This window comes from Thermobia domestica, chromosome 1 (assembly GCF_964235325.1).
Source record: "Thermobia domestica chromosome 1, izTheDome1.hap1.1, whole genome shotgun sequence".
Lineage (NCBI taxonomy): Eukaryota > Metazoa > Arthropoda > Insecta > Zygentoma > Lepismatidae > Thermobia > Thermobia domestica.
The window spans coordinates 3736319-3750579 of NC_137454.1; the positions used below are offsets into that span (position 1 = coordinate 3736319).

Consider the following 14261-nt stretch of genomic DNA (forward strand, 5'->3'; position numbering starts at 1 on the left):
TCAGCGAACACAGCGACTAAATTCCAACAGCGAAAATACGTAAAGCAACTGGGAAAAGTTGACTGAAACAGAGCACTGAATAAACGAAATCCCATAGAGCTTCGAAAATCGGAGGCAAAATTGTTTGGATTGACTCTAGAAGAAGATGCTCCTGTACCTCCTCAAGCAGCAAAACGAGGACTATGTTACATGTATGAACACAGTAAGACCAGATATTTTGCCAAAAGTGTTCTAAGTGGATTTGCCTAAGTCACGCAAAAATGATGCCTGGAGACTGCTGCAGAATTGAAACGTGAATTTCCCTATGTGTAATATACGGCTATTAGGAGAAATCCTGGTTTACTTCTTTCTAGTTGATAAATATATTATTTTGAGTGCCGGTTTCTAACCAATTAAATAGTCACATAGGTATCGAACTTACTTATAACAAGAGAAATATTGCTTTAATAAAAATGAATGTACAGTTTCGCTTAAAGCGTATCCACTGTCTGGTGTTTGTATTTACTATTGTAAATGTAATACAAATTTAAATCCTAGTTCACATCTTATCAGGCAAAAGTTTTCCTGGATCCAGGAGGCAAAATGTTACCATTCATGAAATTTTCTTTCACGTTACCACTGTTGGGTTAAGAACGATTAATCACACGAGGTTAAAGTATAGTGGCAGAGCGTAAACGTTAAGGACAAGGGGTATGATGATAGCGATTTGGTGTAGGGTCTAAATTGAGGTACTATATATTGCATGAATAAAGGGTGATGAATTTGCAAGCGTTTGCCGATATAGGTGAGATTTAGTTTTTCAATATAGTACTGTAATATGGGGATATTTATGCGTTGGTATAGCTCCAGAGTGGGACTAGGTAATCGGACAAGGAAAGCTATGTGGAAAACCTTTGGTTAGAGGATCAAAAGTTTTTGATAGATTTTGGATGATGCGGCTATCCAGGCCGTAAATCTGTATGTTGTAACGCTGCATGCATACACATACAACCGTGGTCCCGCGATTAACTTGTCTACAGGTAAAAGCCAAACTTTGCCTAACTACTAGATTCAATTCCACCCTTTACCTGCATACAAATCAATCACAAGCACACTTTGACGGGATAGCCGTTCCCCGATTCTTGTTTTGGCATGCAGAGTAAATTCACTTAAAAAATAAAATTCTCTTTTTTTCCTCGTAGCGATTAGGCTTAATTTTGGAACCAGGAAATACAGGTAAAACTCTCAAATTTCAACTGGAACAATTTATTACAAACCAAATATATATCCAACAATAACAATAAATATCCAAAACCCGAAGTAATACGATTAACTTTCCCAACTTCTTCAAAAACTTTTAAACAAGTAATAACTCGAAAGATTAACATTAATTTTCCAAATATTCAAGAAATCTCCACAATAATAAAACATTAATTTACCCGAAAAGTATTATTACTTCCAAAGATCCAATTTTTCCCGTACACATTGACTTACTGATCCCAAATACTGAAATTAACCTCTTTACGGTACTCATTGACGAACTGTTTCCAAGTATTGAAAATTAATTTCTTTATGGTACTCATTGACGAACTGTTTCCAAATATTGAAAATTAACTTTTTTCTTTCCCAAATCTTACAATATTTCTCTGGTAGGTTAGGAATTACCAGTAATACGTCCACTCTTGTATTAACTCGAATATTCATTTCTGTTATATCCCAACATTATTAATGCGCTCTGAAAAAGGTTAAGCTCTACCATACTCAATGATTATTGGGATTCGAACCCACATGGAATTCCGAACCAATATGATATGATCCAAACCAAGGAATTGGGGATCTTATGCACTATAATGGAAAATAATGAGAGGGCGAATAAATTTCAAATCTCCTTCCACTGCCAAAAGAGGTTAAATAATTCGTCCTCCCTTCATTCCCCAACACAGTACCAAGTTCAAGCCCAATTCTTCAAATAGGTAGAATATAGCACTCTACTTACCAAACGAGCATAGAAAAGATCACACATAATCTATTCTTCAAAATATACGGTTAACACTATATTCAAAGCCACTAAATTCATATAACATTATGTCAATCATTAGATAATTCCAAAACGCGTTTTCCAAATAGAATTTCAATGTTAAACCCACGAAACAAAATTTAGATTAATTTCCATACTACTCTCTTATAACTATCCCTTACCCTTTCGAATCTTCAAGTGGCCGAGCCACCATCCGCTTCCACCTAGCAAGCTGCTGCTGGCTGCCATCTCTTGACATTCGAGGGAACTACTCGTAACTAGCACTTATAACTGAAGTGGAAGGGCATCTAGCGAGTAGAAGCCGTATTACTTAACTCCTACCTTTACATTCAATATAAAATATTTCAGTTCCATCACAAATCTCGTTTTTTTTTCTTCGACGAAAACGCTAATATACGTTACATATAGATCCGTCTGCCCAAAAATTTAATTTACAACCTTCTAAAGTATATGCGTTCAGGAGAAGAATCCTGATCTTAATTATAATTACAAATTCCATGCTTTGCATGCTTATACAAAAAATTTTATAACTTACAGTCTCCATCCATCTATACCTTGAGGACGTGCTCTATTACAAAGGCTAGATAAGTCCTCGTACATATGTGTATCCAAATTCGGGTAAATGTTGGATGATCGTCTAATCTCGTTCAATCGGAATACCCACAAAATACATTAGGATCAAGACCACGGACAGCTCCTGCAGGATACAAAAATTAAGCGACACATACAATTCAAACAAACATATCACATATACAAACAAGATAAAATAATCTTCCTTACATTTTTTTCGGGTTACTTTACACATTAACCTTTAGTCTCTAACTTGATTCACGGGTTGCGCATTTCTTGGCAAAATATAACGTTTACAATGCTGAACGTGTCTCTTTATCTTAACCTTGGGGTTGTCCACCTTCTCCAAACCCAAGGTATGCATAGTCGGTTGACCAACTACAAAATAAGGACCCTCCCAAATTTCAGCAAGTTTGGGGTTAAAGTGTTTTTCCAAAGTGCTTTTATAAATCTTTTGGTCAAAACTTGATCTCCAACCTTAAAGTTAACTGGCAAATGCCTCTTAGAGTAAGTTTTTTCACATCTTTTCCAGGCGTTCTCTAAATTTCTTTTTATGATTTCATACTTCGTATTCTTGTCTACTTCGTCGTCTAAAATTCCCAGATCTACTAGCCACTTGACATCAAGCGGGCTATACATGGTTCTTCCATAGTAGACCTCACATGGAGACACACCCGTAGTCTAATTAAGACTCACATTGATAGAGAAAGCGATTTTCGGTAATAATTGGGCCCAATTTCTTTGATTCCTATTAATGTGTCTTCAATATCCCTTTCAAACTACGTATAGTTCTCTCACAGGTATTCGGTGATGGGTTATATGGCGAGGTTTAATGTCCTGTATCCCTAGGCTATACAGGAAATGTCTAAAATACCCTGATACGAAGTATGTCGCACAATCGTGAACCACCTTAGAGACGAACCCAGTTCTTAAAAATATATCCATCAATTTCTTACATATAGCTTGACTAGATAGTTTTCTTAAAGGTTCTAGAAATACAAATTTACAACAGGCATCAACAACAACTAATACATACTCATACCCCTGACTACTTGGCCATTTTCCGGCAATATCAATAAAAAGTGTTATTTGGAGCTTTTGCATGTCTTGTATAATAGTTCCCTTGAGGCAAGGTGTTCCTATCGCGTATCCTTTGGCATTTAGGGCACGATCTTACAAATTCATTGATATCTTTAAACATATTCGGCCATGTCATACGTCTAGCTATGGCGGCCGTTGTCTTTCTACCCCTCTAGGTGCGCCACTAATCAATTGAGAATGGAAATAGTCAAGTATAGTTGGTACTAAACTCTGTGGAACTACTATTCTATAACCATCCCCAATCTGGCTCTTCGTTTTCTTTAATAAGATACCATCTCTTAAAATATAAGAGTCTACACCTTCTTTCTTTTTTATTTTACCTATGATTTCCTGAAGATCTTTATCTGATTGCTGATGAGATTTTAATGGTTCGTTTAACAACGGCAATTTCCAAAAATTTACAAAACTTAAGTTGACATTTTTAACATTATCCTTTATGACCTCAGCTGTATTAGGTTTATTTGTATAAAACTCCAGATGACTTCCTATACGTGACAGAAAATCTGCTGCTATGTTAGTACTCGTCCTAATATGGAGAATTTTGAATTTAAACTGTGAATTTTTTCCCATTAATGTACCATATTTCCTTTGCCGTTTGTGATTATGTAATAACCAAGATAAAGCCTTCGAATCAGTGTAAACTACAAAGAAATTATGCAAATAGTATTCAAAGCGTTCTAAAGCCAAAGATAAAGCCTTTGCCTCCAACTCATAAACATTCTTGCTCCAATCTGATGGTGGTATGGCCTTTGAAAACATGTGTACCGGCACTAAATCACCGTCCTTATTATATAGACCAATATCATGTCTGTCTACCCTCTCTAAACTATTTGAGAAACTTATGTATATAAGACTAGTTAGATTTCTAAATAATTTTAACTTAATATCTCCTGCTCAAAATGGCTTTAGATCAAATAAATCTACTGAAACTGCTCTTTACTCTTTTCTCTATTCTGCTTTAAATTCAATAAACGCTAAGAAATATACAACCGGCATATTTCTTGGTCTTAGCAAAGCTTTCGATACAATTGATCATCAAATTTTACTTAAAAAATTGCAAGATTATGGTATTAGGGGAAATGCTTATGAGTGGTTTAAATCCTTTATATCCAACAGAAGGCAAACTGTTGAAATTAACTGTCAAACTCGAGACACTCAGGGAGTAAGCAAATATTATTCAGATTCCAAAAAGTTAAAATTTGGAGTTCCTCAAGGTTCAATCTTAAGCCCTATTCTATTTTTAACATATATAAATGATTTGCCACAATGTTTAGACTCTGCTAAAATTGTTCTGTATGCTGACGATACAAATTTATTAGTAACTGGAGAAACTTACGTTGAGTTATGTAATGCAGTAGATTCCACCATGTCTGCCATCAGTGGCTGGATGGATAGAAATAAACTAATACTAAACACAACAAAGTTTTCGTGCATGTGCTTTCACGTAGCAAAAAACGAGATAAGAAAACGCCCTTGTGTAACAATTAACGGCAAAACGTTGAATTACGTCTCGGATATCAAATTTCTTGGTGTTTGGGTGTCAGATTAGATTGGAAAATTCACATTCAAAAATTATCTAGTAAATTGGCTCAAACCTGTTACATGTTAAAGCTTTTACGAAATAGTGTCAGTCAACATGTTCTGCTCACAGCTTATTTTGGACTTTTTCATTCTAAATTGAAATATGGTATTATATTCTGGGGATCTACTGCACTGCTAAATTCCATATTCGTTTTACAAAAGAGAGTTTTAAGGTTTATGACCGGAAGTAAACCTCGAATTTCTTGTAAACCTCCATTTAAATTTCTTGAAATCTTACCTCTTCCATGTTTATATATATATGAAATTCTAAAATTTGTAAGTAAAGATATACAGATAGATACAAGCACCTTCCGGTTGAACTCAGATATTCATATGCGTAACACAAGACAAGCGTCTGACCTTGATGTAGAGTCCTCACGTTTAAAAGTACATAAGAATAGTACATTTCCTATGGCAGTGAATATTTATAACAAGCTTCCTTCCACTTTAAAAAACAAAACATCTGGTTTCAATAAAGCAGTCAAGTCCTACCTACTCGAGCACTGTTTCTATTCTGTAGAAGAATATCTCGCCTGTAGTAAATAATGTTTAAAGTATATATATTTTGTATATCTATAATGTAAGGTTTTATTAACTGTTATGTTCTTTTATATCGATGTATGTAAATTAGAATAATGAAAAATTGTACCTTTTTTGTTTTATATAAATTCACATTATTTTAATATTGCATGTAGATTTAAATCTATACATATGTACACATTCAGTGTTCTTATGACGTATCCAACTCATACGTTCACGTTGTGAACAATTTGTATGAAAAAGGAAGAAAATAAATACAATACAATACAATATTGAGACAATATAGCACTGTAGTTTTTCAAAGAAGAATCACAATGAATAAAAAAACTTGAGTTCATATCAGGAACCTTAAGGATTACCTTATCACAAAACGCATCTTTAAATTTTTGAAAGGCATCATCGTGTTCTCTAGTCCATTTGAATGGAACCTTTCCGGAACGCATCTCCTGTAATGGTGCAATGAGTTCAGCAAAATTATGTACAAATTTAGAAAAGAACTGAAAAAACGCACACACCCTATTCAAGCCCTTTCTATTCTTAGGTTTTGGTAGTTTTTTAATAGTTTCAAGTCGGTCCTCATCTATGGTCATCGTCCCACGTTTGAATCGAAACCCTAGATATTTTATTTTGGTTTGAAACAAAAGAGTTTTTGAAGGTGATACAGTTAATCCAGCTTCCCGGAACCTACTTAGTACTTCCTCAACCAGTTTTTTATGTGATTCCAAATCAGGTGTAAATATTAACACGTCATCATAAAATATCTCTAAGTTATCCCCAATCAAGCCGTCTAATATTTTTGACATCAAATAACTCAAAACATGTGGTGAAGTTGATAGACCCATCGGCAGGCGCCGAAATTGATACATTTTATTTTTAGTTACAAAACCTGTTACCTTTTTACTATTCTCAGTGAGCAAGCACTGATAAAAACTTTTCTTGAGTCAATTTTTGAAAATATATGGTTATTTGATATACTACAGATAACATTTTGAAGATTGGGTGACGGAAAATTACGTGTAATTATTTTCTTATTCACAAATCCATAAGCCACGACTAATCACTTACTGTGGTCTTTATTTTCTACTAAAAAACACGGGCTGGAAAATGGAGAGGCATTAATCTTTTCTATCACCCCCTCTTTAATCAAATTTTGAATACAATTATCCAATTCCTTTTGTTTATAGTTTGGTGCATTATATGGTTGTAACTTAACAGGAGTATTGTCTACTAATTCAACTTGATAATAGAAATCCTTCACACACCTTAAACGATCCGTATTAACGTCTGAAAAAGAAGTTACTAAATTATTTACATAAGTTTGTAACTCAGTATCTTTATCTAAAAGTTCCGAAGAAACTTTATAATTACCTTCTGAAGATGCTGCATTCTGGACCTGGAGCACCTCATGATCGACATAGGTTTCCAATTCTGCAGCCAATTGTTGCTCTCCTAGCGCCTGCTGTCTTGATCTGCATATCCGATTTTGCATGGTTCTAGGGAATCGAGCAGCCTCCTCAACCCGATTCAAGCGTGCTGGAGTGGGATGGACTACGCTATCCCCAAAAGATAAAAAGTTCGTCCGAGGAGTAGACTGTTGCAGGTTAGATGTGGGATTTATAGGAATTATTAACTTCCTAGATTGAATTTTGTAAAGTCTTTTGGACACATCTATCACTGCTTGATATTTTCGATGGAAACTATTTCCCAATAAGAGGTCAAACTCTGAAGATGGAACTATATAAAAGTTTTTAGAAAACTGTTCAAAACCGATACGAAAATATAAGCGGGCACGTGATTTAACTGTCACTTGTTGTTCTCCAAGACCTACAACTTGTAAACTAACGTCTATTTCTCTGATTTTACACTGTTTTTGCAGATTTCTAAAGAATATCTCACTCACAAAGGAGGACTCACTCCCCGTATCTAGGATGGTACTGACTAATTTTTCTTTTATATATGCAGGCACGACTAGAAGATCTCTATTGTTTTTATTATATTGTGAAGAATTTACAGTTTGGAAACCAGATTTATTCACCAATGACCCATCTTCCGAATTTCTACCTGTTCTTTTTTTGAAAATGTTAATTTGAACCCGAAGAACTAGTCACAATATTTTTCCGAATGGCACCTGTTTTACCTTGAAATTGTTCCCTACCTGATGACGTATGAGTATTGTCACTAGCAACTATTACATTTTGATTCAGTTCAGGATTTCCGTCTGAATATCTACTTTCTGCCAAATTTACGAGTTTACAATTTATACTAGGTTGACTAATAACGTTACAAATAGGCGTTTTATTCGTTATTCCCTTATGGGGATTTTTATTTACACTACCCATTACCGGTCCGACAGCATTCCGCAGTTTGTAATAATCATTACTATATCTATACATGCTATCAAAATGTAAAGCTGCGTCCTCAAGTTGTTCAAAAGTCATCGGTAGCCCCTACAGTTGAAAAATTTATGAACCATTGGACTAACCATATTACAAATTAAATTACAAACAACTGGTTCTTCGAAATTCATATCCAAAACATGTATCAATGCCAATTTCTCTTCCACAAATTCATACAGTGTTTGATTTTCCCTCATAACTCGGTAAAATTCCAAGCGCATAAACTGCGTTCTAGCCAAAGGTGAGATGAATTTAATAAGTTGTCTACAAATGTCTCCCCAAACTGAACCTGTACCAATCATTGGCTGTAAAAGGTAATTAAATTCCCCTTAAGTACGCGCTAAACTAGCTATTAAAATTACATCACACGGTAAATCCTTACTACGCACAATTTTATCTAGTTTCAAAATGAACTGGAATGACATCTCCGTATTTGTTCCGTCTACCAAAGGTAATTGATTAGTCTCGGCCAATAATAATTTATACACCCCTTCGGTTGCTAATTTATTAAAATCAAAATTTAAATGCTCAGACCTCATATTATGTCTGTATACATTTCGTCTATCTAAGCCTGGAACAGAGGAAGAACGTATCCGTTGTCTCCCACGATTAGGTTCGACAAAGTTACCATCTAAATTTGATTCAACATTCCGAAAACAGGGATTTTCAGAAGCTACATACCCTACCTTCATACCCTACATACCCTTCTTCACTACTTGAACTACTACGTTCAAAATTATCAATATTTTCATAATTCTGCCTATTATCCATCTTTCCTGTAGCCAGAATTCAAAATTATCCGTAAATTCTTCTCCTTTTACAAACAACAAATAAATGCGCAACAACTCGTGCCAACTTATGCTAGATGCACCCTCAAAAATTTTTCTCTCACAAATTTCTTTTCTTCCATATATTTCCTGTATATTACTCTGCGTTTTTATTATTAACATTACATTCAAATTTAAACAAGTATATGGCCAAAACAAGTAGCACTTGAAGATTCGAAAGTTGTAACGTTGCATGCATACACACCAACCGTGGTCTCGCGATTAACTTGTCTGCAGGTTAAAGCCAAACCTTGCCTAACTACTAGAGACAATTCCTCCCTTTACCTGCATACAAATCAATCACAAGCACACTTTGACGGGATAGTCGTTCCCCGATTCTTGTTTTGGCATGCAGAGTAAATTCACTGAAAAATAAAATCCCTTTTTTTTCCTCGTAGCGATTAGGCTTAAGTTTGGAACCAGGAAATACAGGTAAAACTCTCAAATTTCAACTTGGAACAATTTATTACAAACCAAATATATATCCAACAATAACAATAAATATCCAAAACCCGAAGTAATTCGATTAAATTTCCCAACTTCTTCAAAAACTTTTAAACAAGTAATAACTCGAAAGATTAACATTAATTTTCCAAATATTCAAGAAATCTCCAAAATAGTAAAACATTAATTTACCCGAAAAGTATTATTACTTCCAAAGATCCAATTTTTTCCGTACACATTGACTTACTGATCCCAAATACTGAAATTAACCTCTTTACGGTACTCATTGACGAACTGTTTCCAAGTATTGAAAATTAACTTGTTTATGGTACTCATTGACGAACTGTTTCCAAATATTGAAAATTAACTTTTTTCTTTCCCAAAACTTACAATATTTCTCTGGTAGGTTAGGAATTACCAGTGATACGTCCACTCTTGTTTTAACTCAAATATTCATTTCTGTTAAATCCCAACAATATTAATGCGCTCTGAAAAAGGTTAAGCTCTACCATACTCAATGATTATTGGGATTCGAACCCACATGGGAAATCCGAACGAATATGATGTGATCCAAACCAAGGAATTGGGGATCTTATGCACTATAATGGAAAATAATGAGAGGGCGAATAAATTTCAAATCTTCTTCCACTGCCAAAAGATGTTAAATAATTCGTCCTCCCTTCATTCCCCAACACAGTACCAAATTCAAGCCCAATTCTTCAAAAAGGTAGAATATAGCACTCTACTTACCAAACGAGCATAAAAAAGATCACACATAATCTATTCTTCAAAATATACGGTTAACACTATATTCAAAGCCACTAAATTCATATAACATTATGTCAATCATCAGATAATTCCAAAACGCGTTTTCCAAATAGAATTTCAATGTTAAACCCACGAAACAAAATTTAGATTAATTTCCATACTACTCTCTTATAATTATCCCTTACCCTTTCGAATCTTCAAGTGGCCGAGCCACCATCCGCTTCCACCTAGCAAGCTGCCGCTGGCTGCCATCTCTTGACATTCGAGGGAACTCCTCGCAACTAGCACTTATAACTGAAGTGGAAGGGCATCTAGCGAGTAGAAGCCGTATTACTTAACTCCTACCTTTACATTCAATATACAATATGTCAGTTCCATCACAAATCTTTTTTTTTCTTCGACGAAAACGCTAATATACGTTACAATGTTAACTTTAGCAGTAATAAATCTTTGTATGTACTTAGGATCGTCTATGCATAAAGTTCAAAAAGAGGCATCAAACCGTAGAAAAGTTAAAGTTCGTGCTCCTGCTTTGGGAAAAATATTTGTGCTATCTCTGTGCTATATCATTTCCATTGTGAACCCAGTAGTAAGGTTGCGGCTAGAGTCTGCGTTCGATAGTATCTCCAGTTGGAAATGGAGTGAAATATCGTTATCATTTATTCGTACAGAACACTCAATTAATATAATTTCAATGTTCAACACAGATGGCAAGAAATGAGTAAGAGTGACTTGGAAAACGTGATCCCACGGTAGAGAAGTGTACCAAATCAGGTGCTCCATACTCTGCATTTAATGTGGTGATGTACAGAAGAATGCTGCTCAAAAGTGCAGTGAACAGAAAACCACCTTTAAACTATACTACCAAAATATGCAAAGCATTAAAAACAGTTTTACGGACTGTGCCGTAAATATGTCTGTTTAGTGGTGAGTGAAACATGTCTGAAAGTATCGCTAAGGAACAGTGGAATGCCGTTTCTCAACCAATTCTCTACATAGAAAAACGACCGCAAGACCATAGAGGCGTATTGTTTGTAGTATTAAAATAAATGGAGCAGCAGAGCACAGAATGATCGCGTACCTGACTGTGAAAGTATTTGAGCAGAGGTAAGTCTGTCCAAAAACAAGCTTCGTCGGGTGTTTCTGCAGACCATTCCTCAAAGTTTACTTGAAACGTGCCACAAATTATTTCCAGATGATGTCACAAGATGACAAAGTTGCTCATTTTGGTGACTATAACTTGGGCTTAGATATGGATCTACAGTAAACATGGGATAACATCAGACGCAAATGACATCCCTTTGTCGAATATTCTACTCAAGCACTCGATGTGGGATAGTACAATTTTAATAACTCGCGTAAAAATAATAGCTTAGATTATGTCATCTCTATTTTTCCGACAGAATGCGTCATCTCATATAGAGTTCCTTCTCCCAGACAGCGAGTTCACCGTTCCCTATCTTACTCCCAATCCCAGAAGCAAGCAATGCAACTCAAAAAGAAAGTTTGTACCTGACTGAAGGAAAGCCGCCTTGGGTAAAATTTGTAAAATACAACAGGTGTTACAATGGACACTTTTACTAGATGGAACAATAGACGAGGCACTGGATTCTTACGCTCATGTTTTTAATGCAACAATAAATATTTTGTACTGTTCAAAAAGGAAAAACAATGAAATTTAAAACAAGTCGCCACACATTACGAAATAATAAAAAAAAAAGCTTTGTGAACTGTGGTGTGCATTTCCAAATGAATACATATCTTAAAAGAATTTCTGATGTAGGACTTAATATTAAAAAAGCTATTGAGATGCAGCAAATACCTAGACTAAATAAAAAAAAAAAAAAACTCAGACACCAGCATCAACAACACAAATTAATTTTGCTATATTATCAGATCTAAGTGTAAATCTTTTAGCATACCTCTTGTAAAGTACAATGATGTATCAGGTGCACAAGTTGAGGAAAGAACAGAAAATTTTAATGAATTCTTTTGTAATAAATTATCACCAACATAATCAACGTACTTCCCTGTTCAAAGCGTTTACTGGTCCACTATATCTCATTTATCTATTACTCTTCCAGAAGATGAGTTACTCTTATCTTCTCTCCGGCCTGAGAGCCTCTGGCCAGGACAAAATAAACTAGACCTTTCTGCGTTCGACATCATACATTATTTCTTTTCCACTTTCGCTCATTTTTAATAGATGTTTCACGAACACCTGTTTTCCTTGTTCTTAGAAAACAGCCCGTTTATCTCCCGCTTCTAAATGTGGATTAGAAAGTTATGTGTCATTTTAGAGCAACATCTCGCTACTCTGAAACATATCAATCCTCTGCGAGAAAATTATCAAAGACATTACTTCCCGTTCAGTACAATCCCAAAGTTGGTAGTGTTGGGTGGACGGCCAATCTGCCGATAGAGGAAGCCAAAACGTGATTTTTTTTCTTGTTTCCCCTTTACATAAAAATGTAAATAAAAGCTTCATTATTTTTCAGCCGCTGTTTCGTTTTTAACTGCCCTAACATCAAAAATAATACAAGAAGATCATATGTGTCCGAGTTAGCATTAGAACTATTAAATGAAAACCTGAAAGCTCCTCCTAAAATATCAACTTTGCAAAAAAATTGCTAGTGTGCTTGGCACAATACACAAAACAAACTACCGATGATGAACCAGTATAACCAATCTGAGGATATATATGCTACATCTGCGGGTAAAGAGAAAACAACAGAACTCGCCTTCAATGTAATGATTGTGGAAAAAACGTATTCAAAAAGCAGTCAACAATTACCACTACTTGCAATACATGCCAGCAATCTCAGAAAGAGGACAGTGACGTGGATGTTGATTAACTTTGAACCCCTTGAGTCTACATATTGTGGAAAAACATATGCAAAAAGCACTCAATCATTACTGCCCTCTGCAATAAGTATCAGCATTATCACAAGCTCAGTGACATGGATGTTGATTAGGTTAGATGCTGTTTTTTTGTGTTTTGTTCAGTGTGTTCACTCATACTTAGCAGTGTTGTAATTTAATTTAAACGTATACTTTTGGTCAACAATGATTTGTCTTTACTAAACCTAAATGCTTCAAAACATACAATTTGCATCATGCACAATGCTGAAAAATGTGAATAATCGATCACGGCCGAATTGCCGTCGTCGCGAGCGGAAACGTGAATTGGCAGTACGTGAGATTGATAGAAGATATTGAACGAATTATATCGCACTTTTGACAACTAAGATTTTTAGCATTTGTATATTTTATCACGTGTGTAACTTGAATATAACTTTTTATGTACAAACATGAATTTTCAGTAACTAGTTTCACATATCTTACAATGTCTTTCCACTAACAAAATATTGACTTCATGTAAACGCTTTTCACAATTATGCACAGCCATCTTTTACCTGTATGAGATAGCATGTTTCCTCAAAATTGAACTTCGATTATACCATTCTTCATAGTCTTGACACGAGCAGTTCCTCGCCATCTGTATTAATATATCTGTTGCGAAATATAAACTTTAGTTAAATCCTTTCTACACACTTAGAACGCTTTAGTTTGTTCCTTAGTATTTAATTATATTTTTTTCTCCTGTGTGCTTTAACATGTGCATTGCAAAACGTGAGCTCCATATAAATCTTCTTTTCACCTGTGTGTTTTCATATGTGTGAGAGTTTCATCTGTGTATTAAAATGTCCTTCCAAACTTGAACATAGACCAAATACTTTTCCACAATCGTCGTATGTGTGAAGTTTTCCACTTGTGTATATTAAAATTTGTCTTGCCAAGCTTGAACGCGAATCAAATGACTCAGAAGTTGCTAACTCATTATTGCTAGATTTTACAGGATCGCGCTTTTAATTTTATAGAAGTGTTGAAATACCGATATATTAGTACAATGGTCTAAAATTTTGTATGTTGGTTCGTTTTCGACAGGTGTGACGTTTTCTTACAGTACGAGATACTTATAACGTAAACAGTAGGTTTTTGAATAAAACTTAAAAC

At 34.9% G+C, this 14261-nt stretch overlaps 1 long non-coding RNA gene across 1 annotated transcript; it reads right to left on the reverse strand.

Annotated features, from left to right (window-relative positions):
* Positions 1 to 220: 220 nt before the first annotated feature.
* Positions 221 to 14211, reverse strand: LOC145683143 (uncharacterized). Its single transcript, XR_014130968.1, has 2 exons — positions 7178 to 14211; positions 221 to 2714 (listed from the first exon to the last, which is right to left on the reverse strand). It is a non-coding gene; the product is annotated as an uncharacterized LOC145683143 (long non-coding RNA).
* Between the last annotated feature and the right edge of the window lie 50 nt (positions 14212 to 14261).